The 22414-nt window shown below is 34.8% G+C and overlaps 1 pseudogene; it reads left to right on the forward strand.

Annotated features, from left to right (window-relative positions):
• The window catches only part of LOC108535203 (caspase-3-like), a 28064-nt pseudogene extending 6121 nt beyond the window's left edge, over positions 1 to 21943 (forward strand).
• The last annotated feature ends 471 nt before the right edge of the window (positions 21944 to 22414 follow it).

The following is a 22414-nucleotide window of genomic DNA, read 5'->3' on the forward strand; positions in this document are numbered from 1 at the left end:
TAAATTAAGACAGGTAGAGTCATACTAGGAAATAAATTCTTCTAGTGTATCAGCTTCCTTGAAAAGTTTCGCTATTATAAACTATTTTATTAATGATTAATGTTTGGTTATTTTATAAAAACAGTAATTTTTTAATATTATAAACTCTCTCCCAAGAATTTTGAGGACTTTGTGGGTGGTGTCTCACCTACAGTGATGAAGAAAATTTTGCCAGCAGTAGTCACTATTCTGCTTCACATGATAGAGTGGTAGTGGCTCTACTGGGTCCTGTAGTTTCTGAGTGTTGCTGCTACTTCACCTGTGTTCTCATTCAGACGCAATAATTTTCTTGCTTTGTAATCACCTTGCAGTTTCTACTGTGGTTATAGTGCCGCAGTGGATATTGCAAACCCATGACTCTTGTTAGTTACAGCTATTAAGGGATAATCCCCTGAATACTGTCACCTTTCTTGCTGTTCTTCCAGGACAACAGTTTCTACCTGGTGGCTCCCAATCCTCTGCTGAGTACAGAAGTCCCTAATAGTTTCTGTTGGTCTTCCATCATGTTACTACTTTGCTTTTCTCTACCAAGCCCTGTTGTCTTTCCTGATGCCAGCATCTTCCTCCAGGCATGGCAGCACCAGTGCTGCTTCAGCAGGTATAGCAATTCCCACTAGGTGCTTTGCTCAGCCCACGCCACTGTTAATGATGAAGGCAGAGGAGCAGATGTCAGGGTGGGCACAGAATGATTCCTCTATCCTCTGTATTGCTTTGTAATACAAGTGTTCCCAAGGTGCTACCTATAATGCAGCTTTATGGAAATCAGTGAATTAAATCTTTCGTTTTTAAGTTAATGGACAGTTATTACCTTTATTCTGTTGGAAAGAAACCAGTAAAGTTGGAGATATCAAAGAGAGTGGAGAAAGGATACATAATGGATGAAGCAAACTCCAGGAGAGAGGAGGGTTGGGGCTCACAACACAGGTTAACTTTGAACAGAAGGTGAATCACCCTGTTAAAAGACAAGAATTGTAAGGAGAGATTTGCATATCAGTTAGGCACAGAGCATTGGCGTTGGACCCCAGGTTCAAATCTAGACGACATCTCTTATTAGCTCAGTATCTATGGGCACAATATTTAATCTGTCCTCATCTCTGAAATGAAAATAATAATAGTTCTCAACTTATTGTGCCATTAAAAGGCTATTACACGTGAGACAGTGCATGTGACTGATGCATCTAGCATTGTGCACACAAGAAAATGCATTTCAAGTGCTCAGCACAGAGCCTAGCACATAGTAACCTTTCAGAATGTGCTATTAAGGGTATATATATATATATGTGTGTGTGTGTGTATATATAGATATATATTTTATTTTATATATATCTATATATACACACACACATACACATACAGAAAAGTTCTGGTAATATCTTTCCTGCTTACTGCCCCCCATCTTTTATTGTGAAATGGAAAGCAAGGTCTTAATTTAATATAAAGCCTAGTAAGACTATTTAATGAATTAATAACTGTGCCTTAATTGCTTAAAAAATGAATCAAATTTTTCTCTACTTGGGTAATTTAAACTTTTGTATGCATCAAGAGTCATGGCAAAATAATGATTGATGAAGAAATAAAATGAGAGAATAATCTTTGAAAAGGTGCAAGACAGTGGTCCATTAGTCAAAGTAAGCAAGGTAGGAGAAAGAGATGAATGAAGTTATTAAAACATTTGAAGTTGCGGAAAAAAAGAGATGGTTTAAAGCCTTAGTTTCATCATTGTTTTTAAACTTTTGAATGCATGATGATTTAATCTTCTGAAAGCTGATTTCTGTCAAGGCAGGGGACTTAAGAGGGAAGGCAAGGTGACTTTTGGGTAATGCCACATAATATTCATAGACAAAACAGTAGTGTTCCTTTACTACTCTGAATGATATCAAATGTTGGGACAAGGCTTTTTTGGTATTGCTTGACTCCTGGATGTGTGTGAAATCAATGGAGAGTTACACATACTCCTCCAAAAAGGCCTTTTCTCAAGGCCTTGCTAGTGATCTGCAACATACAGTCCCTTGGAGACTGCTATGACTTACAATCAACTTGTCTTTCATCTGGTGAACTGTTTGCCATGCTATATGTATCTACTATATTCTGAGCTGATGTAGCAGCTTGAGATGTCCAACCCTTACAGAAACACAGAAATGTATTGCATTATACATTATATACTGGATAAACTATGAACACTCCTGAAAAATGCTACTCTCTTAACTTACTCCAGACTTCCCCTCTCTCAGGAATAATTGTTTATTCTTCACATTCCAACCATGTTCTATTCTTTTAAATACTGTTTTTTCCTTTTAATATCTTGTGTTCAGCATCTTCTGCTCCTTAACACTTTAAGCCAAAAATTATTAAATATAACAATGAGCTCCTCAAAATCTAGATCTTCTCTACCTAGTCAAATCATTGCACATACCTTCTTAAGTATGCTGTTCACAATAAAACAAGGCCAGAGTCACTTCTTTTTTCCAGTGACTTTTGTTTTGGATTTAAATCTTTACTTTTACTGTCTAAGAGGGCCATCACTGTCCTCTTAAAAAACTATCTTCCATCCATTTATCATTGTCCCCACTCAATTTTTATCCTCTGCAATAGCTTTCCTAATTACAGTCTGTTCTCTGTATCTGTGGGTTCGGCATTTGTGGATTTGAAAATATTAAGAAATAAATTCCATATTGAATCTATGCAAATGAAATGAAGTGTAAGCGTTGTATTAGATACTACAAGCAATCTAGCAATCATTTAAAGTTTACGGGAGGATGTGTACAGGTTATATACAAATACTAGGTTATTTTACATAAGAACATGAGCATCTGCAAACTTTGGCGTCTGAGAGGGTCCTAGACAAATCCCCATAGACACCAAGGGATGGCTGTGCTCCATTCCCCATTCCCTTCAATGACCTACTACACCCTTACCCCTTTTAAATTTTTCTTCAATTTTAACATTTAATCATAACCACTTGATTTTGTTTATTATTTTGCATATATATTTAGTGTTCCAAATCAGTTTAAAGCCTTTGAGAAGCAGAATATGTGCTATGCATTTATCTTGCTCACATTGAACTAGATGGTAAGTATAGCATTCCAAGGAATGCTAAAACATTTTTGCATTTCTCAGCACTATTGCTTACACCAATCCAGACACAGGTGGGAAAATTTGTAAAACTAGGCTAGGCCAGAGATTTTTTAACCTTTTTTTGTGTCGTAGAGACTTTTGAGAATCTAATGAAAAGTTTTATTGCTTTTCATGAGAAATTGTCAAACATTCATTTCTGCAATATTTTGCATACACTATCAAAGGGTTCATGAATCTTTCAGAGTAACTTTCCCATGAACTTTGGCATAAAAACCTCTGAAACAGAGCATATAGGGTAAGTAGTTCTTGACTTAATAATCTTCATAATTTTATCTATATTTTGTCTATTCAAATATGACAATTTTCTCTATATTTTGTCTATTCAGATATGACTCATAGAACTTGCTTTGATGCAAGATTGTCTCAGATCTAGTTTTCAGAGACTTTTAAACACCACTGATGAATAATTATTTAATAACATTGATTTTGAAAAACATTCCCCCTTGTAGGAACACTACAGACTGTAGATGCCTTGGAACACTGCCCATTCATAAAAGGTTACCGGAGGAAACTGTTTTTCAAGGTGAAATGACAACCAGTGCCATGTGAGATTAAAGTTTAAGAATAATATGATAATTTGTTGAGCACTTTTATAACTCTGTTAGCTGATAAGCACTTTTCCTGTATTCTCTCACTGAATCCTCATAACCACTTGATATAATAGGCATTATTTTACTCTCTTTTCTTAAATAAAGAATCTCAAGGCCCAAGAAACTGAGGAACTTAACCTAAGTCACAGTGCTAGTAAATGTTGGAATTAGAATTTGAGCTCATTGAATTGTCTCTGGAGCCTCTTCCCATAATCATGATGCTATATTACCACTTTGATTTTGAATGACTCCGCACTCAGAGAACATGTGTTTGGACAGAAAGTGCACACTCTTTTACGCACCCCTTTCCTTTTGAGCATCTTTTATTCTGGAACCAAATATACAGGAAATTTTTGCATAACCATTGTATCCTGAGTACCATGAAATGCAATTCTATTTGTTTAGGCAGAAGACATTTTGTCCTTAATCTAGCTCTAGCTACAATCATTCACAGCCCTCAAATTAATCAGTATTTATAGAACAGCACTGTCATTCCTACACTGAAAGAGTTTTTTGTTACTGTGAAAGAAGGAAGAAGACCAGCACTTATCTCAGTACTCCTGAAACCTTGTCAGTGCCCTTTAGTACCAAGTATGCCTTTCATTTTAAAATCACTTTGTAGTTTTCCTTTTCTCTTGTGCAGTTCTGTGCAGGGAATTTTACTGACTCTTATTTCAAAAGGGAAAAATGTAATGGATAATTGAAAGAGTAAAGACTTCTGACTCTAAATTTAGCATTATCTGTATTTTATTCAATATTACCATTCTTGTAGGCTTTGAAAGTTATGAGATAGTCCCAAGCTCTTGATAGAGTAAAGCAGTAGGTAAACGGCTGTATTTAAAAATACTATAAGATTTTGGGATATTCAGTCATATCTGTGCCCAGCTTTGGTTTTAAAATTAATAGCCATTAAATCTTCACAAAATAATAAGTTTAGGTCATCATGACTCAATACATTTTAGATAATCTATTCTCTAAAATGATCTTCCTTCCTTTCTTCCTTCCTTCTTTCCTTCCTTCCTTCCTTCCTTCCTTCCTTCCTTCCTTCCTTCCTTCCTTCCTTCCAACTCTCTCCCTTCCTTTCCCTTCCCTTTTCTCTTTTCTTTTCCTTTCTTTTCTTTTCTTTTTTCTTTTCTATCTTTCTTCTTTCTCTCTGTCTCTCTTCACCACGTCCAATCTCTTTCTTCTTCTTTTTCTTTTGTAGTGAGAATACTTAAGGTCCTCTCTCTTAGCAAATTTCAAGCACACAACACAGTGTGGTCGATTAGAGTCACCATGCTATACATCAGATCTCCAGAACTTACTCATTTTGCTTAACTAATACTTTGTACCTTAAAACAACGTCTCCCAGATTTGTCCTCCTTCTTTCCCTTGGCAACCACCATTCTACTCTCTGCTTCTGTGGTGTTGACTATTTTAGATTCCACATGTAAGTGAAATTATCCACTAATTCTCTTTCTGTGTCTGACTTTTTTAACCTAACATAATGTCCTCCACGTTTATCCATGTTGTCACAAATGGCAGGAGTACTTTAAACTGAATAATATTCCATTGGGTATATATTCCACATTTTATAAAATTGATAATTTTAAGTTATCAAATAATTAGATAGGAATATTATTGCTAGAAAGGAGGCAGAAAGCCAGGGATGCAAAATTATTCCTTTCAGGTAGAATTTTGAATTCTTGGTTTAAAATCTAGTATTAAAGTACAGTACTAGATTGAAATCTATACTACTAGATTGAACTAGATTTATAGTACTCTGTATAGATGTGTGTTGCATATATTTTGTGTATATATATGCCATATGTATTTTGCTTGCTATTTTAAAATATAAATTTGTACATTTTCATCCTTTCTTTCTCAATATCTTTCTTCTTATTTCTCCTCACAGATTAATAAAGTGTGCTGTAAGAATTAGGAGATGACAAAACATTTATAGGGGCTTCCCACCCCTTCAGGGGACTTTGTGAAGAGACAATTTCAATGTGTTTTCTGTGTTATATTCATGGATCCTACCTGTTGCATGGAGTAACGAAGAACAGAGACCACACATAGTAGCAGATGGAATAGAGACATCCCTAAAAGAGGGGAAGAAACCTGTTTTAACAATTGCAGTTATTTTGCACCTCTCCCAGAATGACCTATTTGTCATCTCCCAGGAACAAGTAGCGACAGTAGCCTTCCTCCACGCAGAGCCTCCATCACTCAGTTTAACCCCACATATGCCCTCACAAACAACTCATCTCATTATTCTTCTCTAATGAGAAATACACTGATGATGATGATGATGATGATCATTTTGATGTCAGTCTAGTACTTACCTCTTCTTAGATACAAACACTAAAAGTAATAATCCTTCACAACTTATAACATTTTTTTTCAGCATTTGAGTCTCATGAGCTTATTAAGCTATTATCTCAATTTTGCTGAGTATAATACAGTGTTTCCCAAAGTATAATCTATAGAGAACCTACATCAGCAACATTCAGGATGCCTGTTAAAGTACAGATTCCTAGATCTTACATAATCGACATTTCTGAACAGATTCTTAGATCTTACATAATCAACATTTCTAAAGATGACAAACATGAATTTTAAACAAATTCCTCACATAATCTTTAGTCATACTCAAGGTTGATAGCTACTTGAACAGTACATTCAGATCTCAGTGTGTTTACATCCTCCCATGGCTTCTCCCTCAACCACAAGAGCTATTTTATTTATATATAATTTGCAGCGATAAATCCACCTGGACGTGTTTTGGATTTTAGAAGTTCTGAAGTACTTGTTCTTTCTCATCTAGGTTTTGTTTTCTTAATTTAATTTGTTTTCCAAGTCAATATATTTTCCTAAATGTATTTCTTGAACATTAGCTATGTGCTAGAAAGTTTTTTGAAATAAATTGTATTCTCCATACTGGCAAACCATGGCACTGTATGTCTGTGTTTCTGGAAGAAGACAGAAAATTATTTGAGGGACTATTTTCTCTATTCTCCTATCTTAGATGCATAAAATGAGGTTACTTTCTTATGCATGATGAATACCTTAAGGCAGTGGTTTTCAAACTTTTGGTTTCAGAACCTTTTATACTGTTAAAATTAGTGAGGATTCAAAGAGCTTTAGCTTACGTGGCTTACAGCCACTAATATTTACCATATTAGAGCTTAAAATAATTCTATTACCTATTTCCATATTTTAAAACTCATTAAAATTTGTATTACTCTCAGAACATATCAGAAAGACTGATGTCATCATATGTATGCACATATATATTATATATATTTATATATATAANGATAATTTTAAGTTATCAAATAATTAGATAGGAATATTATTGCTAGAAAGGAGGCAGAAAGCCAGGGATGCAAAATTATTCCTTTCAGGTAGAATTTTTGAATTCTTGGTTTAAAATCTAGTATTAAAGTACAGTACTAGATTGAAATCTATACTACTAGATTGAACTAGATTTATAGTACTCTGTATAGATGTGTGTTGCATATATTTTGTGTATATATATGCCATATGTATTTTGCTTGCTATTTTAAAATATAAATTTGTACATTTTCATCCTTTCTTTCTCAATATCTTTCTTCTTATTTCTCCTCACAGATTAATAAAGTGTGCTGTAAGAATTAGGAGATGACAAAACATTTATAGGGGCTTCCCACCCCTTCAGGGGACTTTGTGAAGAGACAATTTCAATGTGTTTTTCTGTGTTATATTCATGGATCCTACCTGTTGCATGGAGTAACGAAGAACAGAGACCACACATAGTAGCAGATGGAATAGAGACATCCCTAAAAGAGGGGAAGAAACCTGTTTTTAACAATTGCAGTTATTTTGCACCTCTCCCAGAATGACCTATTTGTCATCTCCCAGGAACAAGTAGCGACAGTAGCCTTCCTCCACGCAGAGCCTCCATCACTCAGTTTAACCCCACATATGCCCTCACAAACAACTCATCTCATTATTCTTCTCTAATGAGAAATACACTGATGATGATGATGATGATGATCATTTTGATGTCAGTCTAGTACTTACCTCTTCTTAGATACAAACACTAAAAGTAATAATCCTTCACAACTTATAACATTTTTTTTCAGCATTTGAGTCTCATGAGCTTATTAAGCTATTATCTCAATTTTGCTGAGTATAATACAGTGTTTCCCAAAGTATAATCTATAGAGAACCTACATCAGCAACATTCAGGATGCCTGTTAAAGTACAGATTCCTAGATCTTACATAATCGACATTTCTGAACAGATTCTTAGATCTTACATAATCAACATTTCTAAAGATGACAAACATGAATTTTAAACAAATTCCTCACATAATCTTTAGTCATACTCAAGGTTGATAGCTACTTGAACAGTACATTCAGATCTCAGTGTGTTTACATCCTCCCATGGCTTCTCCCTCAACCACAAGAGCTATTTTATTTATATATAATTTGCAGCGATAAATCCACCTGGACGTGTTTTGGATTTTTAGAAGTTCTGAAGTACTTGTTCTTTCTCATCTAGGTTTTGTTTTCTTAATTTAATTTGTTTTCCAAGTCAATATATTTTTCCTAAATGTATTTCTTGAACATTAGCTATGTGCTAGAAAGTTTTTTGAAATAAATTGTATTCTCCATACTGGCAAACCATGGCACTGTATGTCTGTGTTTCTGGAAGAAGACAGAAAATTATTTGAGGGACTATTTTCTCTATTCTCCTATCTTAGATGCATAAAAATGAGGTTACTTTCTTATGCATGATGAATACCTTAAGGCAGTGGTTTTCAAACTTTTTGGTTTCAGAACCTTTTTATACTGTTAAAAATTAGTGAGGATTCAAAGAGCTTTAGCTTACGTGGCTTACAGCCACTAATATTTACCATATTAGAGCTTAAAATAATTCTATTACCTATTTCCATATTTTAAAACTCATTAAAATTTGTATTACTCTCAGAACATATCAGAAAGACTGATGTCATCATATGTATGCACATATATATTATATATATTTATATATATAATTGTTTCTTAGCTGCTGATAAATTTGTGATCTAAAATTGTGTCATGTTCATCTTTGCAATTCTTATAAAATATGCACTCAATGAATATTTGCTAAGCTGAATTGAAACAGCTGAAATAACAGTAAACTAGATTGAAAAGAAATTACTTCCTCTAAAATTGTAGTTGCCTACACTTCCTGCTTAAATTAAAAAAAATACTTCAAATGGCATACTATTGGAGAGAAGATTTTAAACATCATTCAGATCACAGGCTAATACGTTATCTTCTGTTGACAGCACTGAAGACTTTCTCTAAAGAGTCTTCAAATGCTCAGCAGCAAAGAGATAGATTATGTATAAAGCAGAATCTTCCTTTATGATCTTAGACATTTTTGAAAAATTAATGATAAGTATACTATCAATGTGTAACTTTCAACTATCAATTTGCTATCAACGTGCAATTTTCTCCTCCTTAAGCCTGTATACTAATGAAGATGAATATCAGTTCTAAATGTGCAGAAGATAGATGGGTATAATGAGAAAAGTTCTGAACTGGAACATTTAGATTTGAGTTTCAGCACTGATACTGTCTGGCTGTGTGATATTTTAGAGTCAGCACCCCTGAACTTTAAATTTTTATCTTTCCAATTAACAGGTTGAATTATTATAATTCTGAAACAGGTTGTGGTAAAATGTCAAAAACCGGAGACTATCTCTAGCAGGTTATTTTAATTTTAAGAATTATCAAAAAGTCTCAAGAGGACACCCTAAATACTCTCTTCACATTCCTATGATACTATTTCCCTGAAAACAGCTAGAACTTTTATTGGGTTAAAATGATAAGCCCTTTACTTTTAGCTGTATAGCAAAATATTTTACGTGCACAATTTTGGAGGCAACTGCAGGAAATTTGTAAACATTTCTCTTTATGGAACAATTTTTACCTTCTAGATTAGGAGAAAAGGCAAATATCATCCAGATTATATTTTAAACATGTTCATTCTTAACTAAATTTGATAGTGTGGGCATTTGGGAAAGTTTTTTCCAGTATTTCAGTTCTCAAATGACAAAAATTCTGCCCATGCTCTTTAGAAATAAAACTTTACAAAGATAGTTTTCTTTTTACTTACCAATATGTTATTTTCACATGGTATTAACCCACTGACAGGCAATTGACATAGTAAAATAATTTACACCAAAATATCATATTTTTATAATTTTAAATGCATAAAAAAATCACAGGTTCAGAAAACGATTATTAAAATTGTCACTTGCACACCCCAACCTTCATGTCTTCTTGTGTTAATGTATACCATAACTTGACTGTAAGATTTTTCACCAAAGAGGCCAAACCTATTTGTCACTAGATAATCCACACAACTCTTCAACATTATTGTGACATAGTATGTGTTCAAAAAATGAAATTAATGAGAGATTAAGAAATAAAAAGACACTATCCAAAATACAACAGAGTTAAAAGAAAGTCTATAAAATTTAATAAAGTTAATGATAGAAATTAACAACAAAACCTTTAATAATTCTCTTATCTTCATGAATTGCCAAAAAGTATTTTTAGGTGGAAATAACTTTCTGTGCATTTGAGATTTATACAGATTCTTTTTCTGTTTCTTCGTTTCTGTCACTCCGTGAATTATTTACAATGTTTCCCAGAATGTCTATTGTCCCACATTGTCATTGTTTCTGTCTTTATGTTCACGGGTACCTAATGTTTAGCTCCCACTTATAAGTGAAAACATGCAGCATTTGGTTTTGTTTCTGTATTAATTTGTCTTGGATAATGGCCTCTAGCTGCACCTATGTTGGTGCAAGGGACATTATTTCATTCTTTTTTTATGTCTGCATAGAATTGTATAGCACATATGTAACACCTTTGATAGACACCTGAGTTGATTCCTTGTCTTTGCTATTATGATGAGCGCTGCAATAAGCATATGCATGCAGGTGTCTTTTTTGGTATAACAATTTATTTTCCTTTAGGTATATACCCAGCAATTCCACATATACAGAGTATATACCCAGTAATGGGATTGCTGGCTGGAATGGTAATTCTATTTTTAGTTCTTTGAGAAATCTTAAACTGCTTTCCATAGTGGCTGAACTAATTTGCATTCCCACCAACAATGTATACACTTTTCCTTTTCTCTGCAACCTCAACAATATCTGTTATTTTTAGACTTTTAAAATAAAGGTCATTTTGACTGGTGTGAGATGGTATCTCATTGTAGTTTTGATTTGCATTTCTAGAATGATTAGTAATGTTGAGCATTTTTTCATACACTTGTTGGCTGCTTGTATGTCTTTTTTTGAGAAGTGCCTGTTCATGTTCTTTGCCAACACAAAGACTGTAAAAAATATCTCTGGGAGGGGTGATGTAGCCAACAATTTCTCAACAAGTTCTTAGGGACCTAGCAGATGTGGGACTGGAACTCTGAGGCTCCCAGGTAACTGATTGAGACAAAGCAGATGAGAGAGTCTCTGAAAAGGAAAAGGATTTTTTTGTTAAGAGATGAGAGAGAGAGAGAGAAAGAGAGAGAGAGTGAGAGAAGATATAAAGTAAGCTTTATTAATTTAATTGTTTTACCTACAACTATATCTGATTAGGCATTTGGAAATTTGGACGTTTCTACAGAATTAAGTCAGCAGTAAGGGTCCCACATCTTTGGGCATTAAATCATACTCTCAGTTCCCTTACAATTTCCATGGTTAGTTTGTGTTAGCTATCTAAATATAATAAAATGAAATAAATTTAGAAAATAATACCACTGCTGGGTGCAGTGGTTCATGCCTGTAATCCCTACACTTTGGAAGGCTGAGGTGGTCGTATCACTTGAGCTCAGGAGTTCAAGACCAGCCTGGGCACCATGGCAAGACCACATCTCTAGAAAAAACACAAAAATTAGCCAGGCGTGGTGGTGCATATCTGTAGTCCCAGCTACTTGGGAGGCTGAGGCGGGAGGATGACTTTAGCCTTGGAGGTGGAGTTTGCAGTGAGCCGAGATAGTGCTACTGGACTCCAGCCTGGCTGAGAGAGTGAGACCCTGTCTGGAAAAAGAAAAAAAGGAAGAAAAATACTTATATAATTACTTATATATATATTATTATATACATTCAAACATTTTATTACAAACATTATAAGAAAGAGCTGCTATTAAAATAATTATCTAAAAAGAATTACCCTGATATTAAAGCAAAAAAAGACACATGAGGAAAACAAAACCACAGAGCAACACATCTATAAATATTGATACAAAAATCTGCACAAAATACTAGCAAACTAAATTCAGCAGTTTGTCAAAGGATTATACAACATGACCAAGTGGGATTCATTCCTGGACTGCAACAATAGTTCAACAACTAAAACTAATCAGTGTAATATGAACCATAAACAAAATGAAGACAAGTAAATATTGTTATTCATTTAAAAAAGCATTTGACAAAATTTAATTCCCTTGTATTTAAAAATTTAAAAATCTAAGAATAGAAGGAAACTACTTCAGCATAACAAAGGCTATATATGAAAAGCTTAGAGTTAACATCATATTCAGTGAGGAGAGACTGAAAGCTTTTTTCCTGACATCAGGAAAAATGCAAAGTTGCCCACCCTTGCCACTTCTACTCAACATAGTATTGGAAGACCTAATCAGAGAAGTTAGACAAGAAAAATAAATAAAAGGCATCTAAATTGGAAAGGAAGAATAAAATTATATCATAAGGTGACATGATCTTATATGTGGAGCACCCTAAAAATACAACACACACATAATAAAATCTGATAGAACTAACAAATAAGTTCAGTAAACTTTCAAGACACAAAATTAACATGCAAAAATTCAATTAAATTCATATACACCTAAAAGGAACAATACCAAAAGGAAATTAAGGAAACAATTCCATTTCAATGGTATCGAAAAGAATACTCAGGAATAAACTTAGCCAAGAAGTCAAAAGACTGTATACTGAAAATTATGAAACAATTCTGAAAAAAATTAAAGAAGGTGTAAATAAATGGAAAGATATCTGCAGGAAACTTCTCCAGGCAGCCTTGAACCAACCCAGTTCTTCCACTATTCTCACTTGTAGTTCCCAAGAATAACTGTAGAATGTACTGGGATGCAACACACTAATAGAGGAGGAAGTGACTGGAATAGTACAGGCTCTGTTCCAGTCTCCTCTAGAAACAGGATGTCCTTCAATGTTTTAGCCTCACAAATTCTATTACCCTTAGAGTGTAAAACCAAAGATGAACTACTCTCCTGGGCCTCTCAGCTGCGGTACAAATAGATTACGTTCTGACAAGATTCCATCTTACCCTGGGCGGCTTTCCTGAGCCTTGGAGGTTGGGTTGTAAGGAATCTTAGGCTTCCGTTGTCCCTTCCTGCCTATTTGTAAGTAATAATAAGCCTGCCTCATGTAACTTGTTATGTGTATGGGTGTTCTGTCTCATTGGACTCAGACAAGTTGGTTACAAGTGCATAGTGAATTTGCTTCACAATATCAGTATTTATGGATTGGCCAACGATATTTTTGAGATGTCAGTAATACCCAAAGTGATCTATAGATTCAGCACAGTCCCTATCAAAATCTCGATGTTTGTGGCAGAAATAGAAAAATTCATCCTAAAATTCATGTAAAATCTCAAGGGACTCTGAATAGTCAAAACAGTCTTCAAAAAGAACAAAGTTGAAGGCATCACTTTTCCTGATTCAAAACTTACAAAGCTACAGTAAACAAAACAAGGTGGTATTGGCATCACAACAGACGTATAGACCAAAGGAAAAGAAGAGAGAGTTGAGGAATAAGCTCTCACACAGATGGGCAAATGATTTCCAACAAGGGTGCCAAGACCATTTAATGGGATAAGGGCAATCTTTCAACAAATGATATTGGGAAAACTGGATACTCACATATGAAATAATGAAGTTGAACCCTTACTCCTATATAAGATTAAAATGTAACACCATATAAAACAAACTAACTAAATATAAGAGCTACAATGGCAAAACTTCAAAGAAAACAGGGAAAAGTTTCATGACATTAGATTTGGCTATGATATGTATATTTTTGGATTGCACCAAAAGCACAGGCAACAACGACAAAAAATAGATAAATTGTATTTCATAAAAATTTTTGTCTATCAGAGAACACTATCAGCAGATTTTTTTCCCGTGGAATGAGAAAAAAATATTTACAACTCATAGCTGATAGAGAGTTAATCTCTAGAATATATAAAGAACTCTCACAAATCTACAGCAAAATCCCAAGCAACCCAGTTGAGAAATAGACAGGATTTTAGACATTTCTCCAAAGAAGACATACCGATGGCTAATAAGCACATGAAAAGATGTTCAACAACACTAATGATTAAGTAAATGCAGATCAAAACGACAGTGAGATACCACTTCATACCCTTTAAGGTAGCTCTTATCAAAACAAACTGAAACAAACAAAAGCCCAGAAAATACCAAGCGTGGATAAGGAAGTGGGAAAATTAGAACACTTGCATATTACTGGTGGGAATGTAAAATGGTGCAGCCACTCTGGAAAATAAACAATTAAAAATGGAATGTTCATATGTTTAATATGATAGCTCTTTAAAAATTAAACATGAAATTGTAACATGATGCAGCAATCCCACTGTGGGTATGTACTCAAAAGAAATAAAAGCGGGAATTAGAACACGTATTCTCACACAAATGTTCCTAGCTGCACTATTTACAGCAGCCAAAAAGTGGAAACAATCCAAATATCTATTGATGGATGAGTGGATAAGCAGATGTGGTATTATATGCAATGGAATATTATATAAATTTAAAAAGGAATGAAATCCTGACACATACTACAATGTGGATGAACTTGAAGGACATTATGCTGAATGAAATAAGTCAGATGCAAAAGGACAATTTTGTATGTATATGATTCCATTTAGATGCGGTATCTGGAGTAGTCAAACCATACAGACAGAAAATGGGTGGTGGCCAGGAGTTGGAGGGAAGGAGGAATGAGGAGTTATTGTTTAACGACTACAGTGTTTCATTTTGGGGAGTCGAGAAAGTTCTGGAAATGGATGATGGTGGTGGCTGCACAACAATGCAAATGTACTTGATGCTACTGAACCATACATCTACAAATGATTAAAATGGCAAATTTCATGTTCTGTATAATTTATCACAACTTTAAACCTGCTCTCCCTGCCCCGGCCAGCAATTTGCTCCATATACCTTCAAAATAGCTGGAGGCATCTGCTGATCACAAGTAGAGCTTAAAATACTCCCTTACCACAGCATTTTGTCAATAATTAATTTAGTACATTTTTCTCATAATAGTACTGTTTGAGGCTGCAAAATAAAGCACCCCCTGTTACCTTCTGGACAAAGTTTTTGTTAATGACTGCTCTGTTTCTATCACCTGTCAGAGCTTCCATTAATGGCTCCTTTATTTCAAAAGTCCAGATAATACCACGGAAGCAGGCTGCTGGTGTCACTCAGTTCCTTCAGTTTAGAATTTTTTTCTGAAGAAAATAAAATTTTAAACAAACCACTGTCTCACATTAGGAAAAACTGTCACCAGCAGTGGAGCAAGGGATTGTGAAACTTAAAAACAAAAAAAGAAGTCTTGCAATTTGAATTTTGCATCAAGATGGCTTTCGTAATTAAAGAAATATTCTGGTGGCATTCTAAATGTGATAGTTTTAAGAATCCTATTGGAATGGTTTTTATCATTCATCACTCATGCGTGTCATATAATTCTGACAACTCATTTCAGAACATATTTCCATTCCAAGACAAAGAAGTGCCTAGTATTGGCTATTTCCTCACTGTGTTTATGTTTTTTTCTTTATTTCCTCCCTTTCTTCCTTCGCTCCCTCCATCCCTTTTTACTGCCTGCCTGCAATTTTCTTTCTTTAAAAAATAAGATAGGCATAGTTTGCACAGCAAAAGATTACATTTAACCAAATAAAGTGTTTTGGGACATTATAATAATGGAATTTTAAAGTGGAGTAGATTATCATTTTTAAAAGATTATCATTTTTTCTATATAATTACTGTACCATGCATTTTACTCTACAAATACTGTATCAAAACATTCAATGAACTGTTAAGAGAGAAATTATGTTGCCAAGCTCTGAAAATATGAAATGTAACTTCTTTTAAAATGACATTTAATTTTGTTTTAAAGATTGTACATGACCCATACAAGTGTATTTGTTATTTTAAAAAGTAATAGAAATCATAATTAACTCTTTAAAATATATCAGCCTCTCTGTAATTTTTTTAAGTTGTACTTTAAGTTCTGGGATACACATGCAGAACGTGCAGGCTTGTTACATAGGTATACACATGCCATGGTGGTTTGCTGCACTGATCAACCTGTCATCTACATTAGGTATTTCTCCCAATGCTATCCCTCCCCTTGCCCCCCAACCCCCAACAGGCCCCGGTGTGTGATGTTTCCCTCCCTGTGTCCATGAGTTCTGGCTGTTCAATTCCCACTTATGAGTGAGAACATGCAGAAGCATGCAGTGTTTGCGGTTTTCTGATGGTGGAGAAAATAGGAATGCTTTCCACTGTTGGTGGAGTGTAAATCAGTTCCAACGCATTGTGAAGACAGTGTGGCAATTTTCAGGATCTAGGAACGAGAATACCATTTTGAACCCCAGCAATTCCACTACCTGGGTATTATAGCCCAAAGGATTGTTAATCCATTCTACTATAAGATTCACATGCACAAGTAAGTTTATTGCGGGCACCTGTTCACAATAGCACAAGACCTTGGAACTACCCAAATGCCCATCAATGATAACAGGGGGTGGGGGCGGGGGGGGTGATAGACTGGATAAAGAGAAAATGTGGCACATATACACCTGGAATACTACGGCAGGCCATAAAAAAGAATGAGTTTAGACCTTTGCAGGGACATGGATGAAACTGGAAACCATCATTCTCAGCAAAATATTTTTGGGTTTTTTGGCCTTAAAACAATTAATTATTCTCCTTTTTCTCCAAGGTTCTTCGTTTAGTTGGAGAAATATGTAGTTTGGCCATAAGATTTGGCTATAAAATTTTAATTTTAATGTTAAGCTCCAAGGAGTATTTTACTATTTATAAATTGAGAGTCATTTAAGGACTTTAATTTTACCCATTGAAATAATAGCCTTTTTAATTATCTTGCCTAGGAGAAGAAAATGAAATAGTGCATTAAAATCAAATGACACAATTTGAAGAAAATAAGATTTTATATTAATCTCCAAACCTCCATGTGTTACCACCAGGATTATTTAAATAATAAATTTATGAAGTTTTTGACTAATACCATCCTTGGTTTGATTCTGATATTAGTGTTCATCATTTATAAAAATGCTATTCATGCCATCTTTACGAATGAAGCAAAAATTCCTTGAGCTTCTCTGGAAAGTTAGCACGAGTTGCTTGTTTTCTGTTTCTGCAATTGTGTATATATAGTATATGGGATTCGTTATTTGAAACTGCATTTAGAATAAAAAAATTAAAATTAACATTGAATTCTTTCCAAACCTTACTAGGTTTTATTAAAATCACAGTTGATTACATTGGCTCAATTGTAATTGCATCTTTTTTTACTCCCATGTACAAGAACTTTCTGTTCTCCTACTGTTTACACTAGTAATGCCACAGGAGCAAAGATTGCAGGTACGTCGTGGCTGTTTCTGTTGTCGCCGCCTATTTGGTTGGGGAAATAGGGAGAAACAGTTGATGGTTCTGAAACCTCTCCTGAGACCATGTGAGGTAAAAAGGTATGGCTTTGCACATCCTGGGACTAGGAAGAGTTTTATCTTTTCCTAATCTCTTCTATCTCAGGTCGCTTTTGGAAAAATTTTTCTTAGAGTATAAACATGGGGCAGACTAATGTGGTAACATAAAAAATTGTCTGGGAGACACTTTAAGAACATTCAAGTAATAGACAATCATTCTGCCCCTTGCTAGACCATTCTAAAAAAAAAAATCCAAGTAAAAAATCTCCTGCCCTACAAATGTTAACTTTCCTCTTTTATATTCTGAAATCTCTGAGGATGGTGTGAGAATGCTTTCTGATGGGGCTGGTTAGCTCTGAGTTTTAGAATGACACTCAGATGAAGCTAAATTCTATGAGTTCTTGTTACCTTTTACTCTTCCTGTGACACAGGAGGCATATTCAACACAGTCATCTTATAAATGTGGTGTTACAGCATTTACACAGGAAGATTATCAGAAAAATTATTCAAAGTTGATGTCCCATATGAGGAAGATAAGTGTGACATTTTTGAACACATATGCATACAGATTTGAAATCCACAGGAGAAAAGCAAATGTTGGTTCCTTTTATTACTGACCCCTCTTGTCATTTCATGTAAGTAATTTCTCTAATTTGTGCCTCAATTTTCTCACCTGACAAATCATGATAATTATATAAAGAGGTAAGCCTTCTTAAGTTAACACTCTTAAGATATCAATTTGGGAATTTACCAGTTATGAAAAACTTAGACAAGTTAGATAACTTTTTTGAGTTTTATCATTTTTTAAGCTGAGAATACTTACATTATAAAAATAAAAAAATGTGGGAGATGTTCTATTGTGATTGTCATAAAATAAGTTGTCAGTGGATGGTAATTTTCATTATTTTTCCCATTACACATTTTTAGTGGTCTCAAGAAAACACATGAGGCTATAATATATATTAATCTACTTGGAGAACCAGAATTAATACTGGACTGATGTATCAATAATGAAAACTGAGATGTATTTAAATTAATTTAGTTATATATAGATGTCATGACTACTCTTATTGAAAACAAACAACTAAACCAAAAATTGATCAGCATAGCATTTTTAGCTGTATTAATGTTGGAACAATCCAAGCAAGAAAACCAAATCATGTGAAAAGGCGAGTTAGCTCAGCAACTGAGTGTATATTAGTATGGCTTCATTGTATAGATTCTGAAAGTACTAATCATTAACTGATCACCACCAATTTCAGTGTAAAGACATCTCCTTAATATTAAAAATATTCACCGACTTATATACAATATGGTAGTTTTAGGATTTATTAATTGAGAAAATACACAGTAACAAAAAACAAATGAGGGTTCCATTTCACTTTTCAGTGAGTTTGCATTTTAATTATTTTGTCATAGGAGTATATGCAAAAGTTGTATATCCAAGTCTGTCTTCACTTAGACTGGGGCTCATTGTTGAACATATCTAAATTCTACAAGTTAGAGGCAAAATGAGGCGAGAACTGTTTTTGTTAATTTTTGTACAAATATAAACCTATTTTTTCCATAGTGCATACAAAGTCATGGAGGGAGATTTGAGGTTTAAAATGCAATAAATTATCATTCATTTCTTCATTCATTCTTTCAAAAACTTCTCCAGTGAGCCTGTGTTATGAGCCAAGGGGCTGGGGATACAACAGTGAATTAAGACAAAGATGCTATCCTCATGCTATTGCCACTTACAGTTTTGTGGGCAAGAAACACAACAAACAAACATTTTATAACAGAATTTTGCAATAATAGTGACATAAGGGTAAGGGGCAAGAGAGTGAGGGGGTGTGTGAGTGTGTGTATGTGTGTGTATGTTACATACCTGTGAGAGAGAGAATGTATCAAGGAAAGTCTGAGGAGATTATTAACATTTGAGCAGGCTAACATGCATATATTTGGGGAAAGGTGTTCCTGGTAGTGGAAATAACATGTCCTAAAACAGTAAAGAAATTGTCATGTTAAAGCAACACAAAGAGGACAAACTAGACTACAGAGGGCAACCAAGGAAGGATGTTAGGAGGTGAGGTCAGAGATTTAGGTGGGGTTTCGTCATCTAGGACCTTGCAGGGCATGACCACTATCAGACAAGTTTGCCTCAGAGGTAAAAGCAATTATGACAACTCTTGAAAATAAGATTTTGCTGCCTAATGTTATCCCGCAAGTTTGGCAAAAATTAATACAGCTTTCTAATGTCTGAATTCATATTTATATCTAGGAAGCTATGTGTTATTCTTTTTTTCATATGCAGTTAGAGAAATGATCTCTGTTTTTGACTGCCCCTCAGAACTTATTATTCATAATTCTGTTATTAGTGGTGGGCAGGAGAAATAGTTTCCTATTTTATAAAACTCAGACTTCTGGGGCACTTGAAACTGGAGTTTATCTTTACTTTTGGTTCCAGTTTCTAGAACCTCAAATTTCTTGTTAGTAAGGGGTCCTTTGTTCCACAATCCGAGAAAAAAATAATTAAACATGGGTATTGAGTCATCGTTGTCTATGAAGAGTGGAATTATATCTGGGTGAGATGGAAAGGTAGATGATTAGATTATGACTTTTGTGTAGTGTGAATTTTACAAAAAACTGCATTCTTTTCCATTTAGAAAAAGAGAAACTTGTAGTTCCTTATCATTTTGACATTTTCCCTTCTCCTCTCTACAGGCACACTTTATCTACTTCTGTGGTTTTAATATAAAAACCTAAATTTCCTGTTCTGCTATTTCTTTTGAGGCCCAGAATCTTTTGTCTAATTAACTACTGAATATTCTGCAGACAGTTAAAACCTAGGGTATCTAAAATCAAAGTCACCAATTTTCTGTCTCAGACCAGCTTCTTCTGCATATTCCCAGTCATAGCTGATGGCAACCCATTCCACCTATTCTCCCAAGTTAGAATTCTGAATCATCTTTGCTCTTTTTTCTTTCTCCCTCATCCTCACGTCACAGCACATTGTTCTACTGTAAGGATATTTCTTAAATAGTACCTTATCTCCTTTCCCATTTACTACTGCCTCTTACCTAAACTTGTGCAATAACTTCCTGTCAGTTTCTTCAAATCTGTTCGTCTCCCATTCTACTTCCTGGTGTGCTTATAAAAATACAGTATGTAAATGACTTTTACTTGTTCCCTACGGTCTGTAAGACATACAGAAATTACTCAGCATGCCATGCAAGTCTATTTACAATCTTTTAAGTTGGATATCTGGCCTCATAATCTAAGGTCTGACTGCAACAAAATACTTGTCGTTCTTCAAATATTTGCTCATGCTTTTCCCTCCTATGGTAATGTTACCTTCACTCTCTAAGACACACATAGATCTTTCATTTCCTGGTAAATAAGCTGCCTCACATCGTTCAATATTAAATGTTGATTTCTTTGTGAGTTCTTGCTGTTCTCATGGTTGCTCCTTTCTGTATTTCTACGAATTCTCTCGGCAGACGCGGATCATAGCGGGTGGCTGCTGCTCTAAGGCGGTTGTGGAAGTTAATAAAGGTATCCACGGAGAACACTGAAAGCTCAGTGGATTCAAAATCCATTAAAAGTTTGGAACCAAAGATCATACATGGAAGCAAATCAGTGGACTCTGGAATATCCTTGGACGACAGTTATAAAATGGATTATCCCGAGATGGGTTTATGTATAATAATTAATAATAAGAATTTTCATAAAAGCACTGGAATGGCATCTCGGTCTGTACAGATGTTGATGCAGCAAACCTCAGGGAAACATTCATAAACTTGAAATATGAAGTCAGGAGTAAAAACGATCTTACACGTGAAGACATTGTGGAATTGATGCGTGATGTTTCTAAAGAAGATCACAGCAAAAGGAGCAGTTTTGTTTGTGTGCTTCTGAGCCATGGTGAAGAAGGAATAATTTTTGGAACAAATGGACCTCTTGACCTGAAAAAAATAACAAGCTTTTTCAGAGGGAATTGTTGTAGAAGTCTAACTGGAAAACCCAAACTTTTCATTATTCAGGCCTGCTGTGGTACAGAACTGAACTGTGGCATTGAGACAGACAGTGCTGTTGAGGATGACATGGTGTGTCATAAAATCCCAGTGGAGGCCGACTTCTTGTATGCATACTCCACAGCACCTGGTTATTATTCCTGATGAAATTCAAAGGATGGCTCCTGGTTCATCCAGTCACTTTATGCCATGCTGAAACAGTACGCCAACAAGCTTGAATTTATGAACATTCTTACCCAGGTTAACCGAAAGGTGGCAACAGAATTTGAGTCCTTTTCCCTTGATGCTACTTTTCATGCAAAGAAACAGATTCCATGTATTGTTTCCATGCTCACAAAAGAACTGTATTTTTATCACTAAAGAAATGGTTGGTTGGTGGTTGTTTTTAGTTTGTATGCCAGGTGAGAAGACGGTATATTTGGTACTATATTTCCCTCTCATTTTGACCTAGTCTCATGCTGCAGAGGGTACGTTAAGTCATACTCCTTCCATCAGGTGGAACCACTGTGAAGCTACCTCAAACTTACAGCCAGGTAGTTGTAATTGAATTAAATTAGGAATAAATAAAAATGGACACTGGTGCAGTCATTATGAGAGGCAATGATTGTTAATTTACAGCTTTCATGATTAGCAAGTTACACTGATGCTGTGCTATGAATTTTCAAGTAATCGTGGAAAAGGTAAACACTGGAGTAATGAATTTTTATGATATTCCCCCCACTTAAGACTGTGCATTCTAGTTTTGTCAAACTATAGAAATGATGATGTGGAAGAACTTAGGCATCTATGGGGATGGTCAAAGGCTCGAACCTTTTTTTTAGTATTGATATACAAAGATGACCTAACTGCATTTTTAGACCATTTATGTGGGATTATGGTT

Source organism: Rhinopithecus bieti, unplaced genomic scaffold (assembly GCF_001698545.2).
Source record: "Rhinopithecus bieti isolate Rb0 unplaced genomic scaffold, ASM169854v2 scaffold_12605, whole genome shotgun sequence".
Classification (NCBI taxonomy): Eukaryota; Metazoa; Chordata; class Mammalia; order Primates; family Cercopithecidae; genus Rhinopithecus; species Rhinopithecus bieti.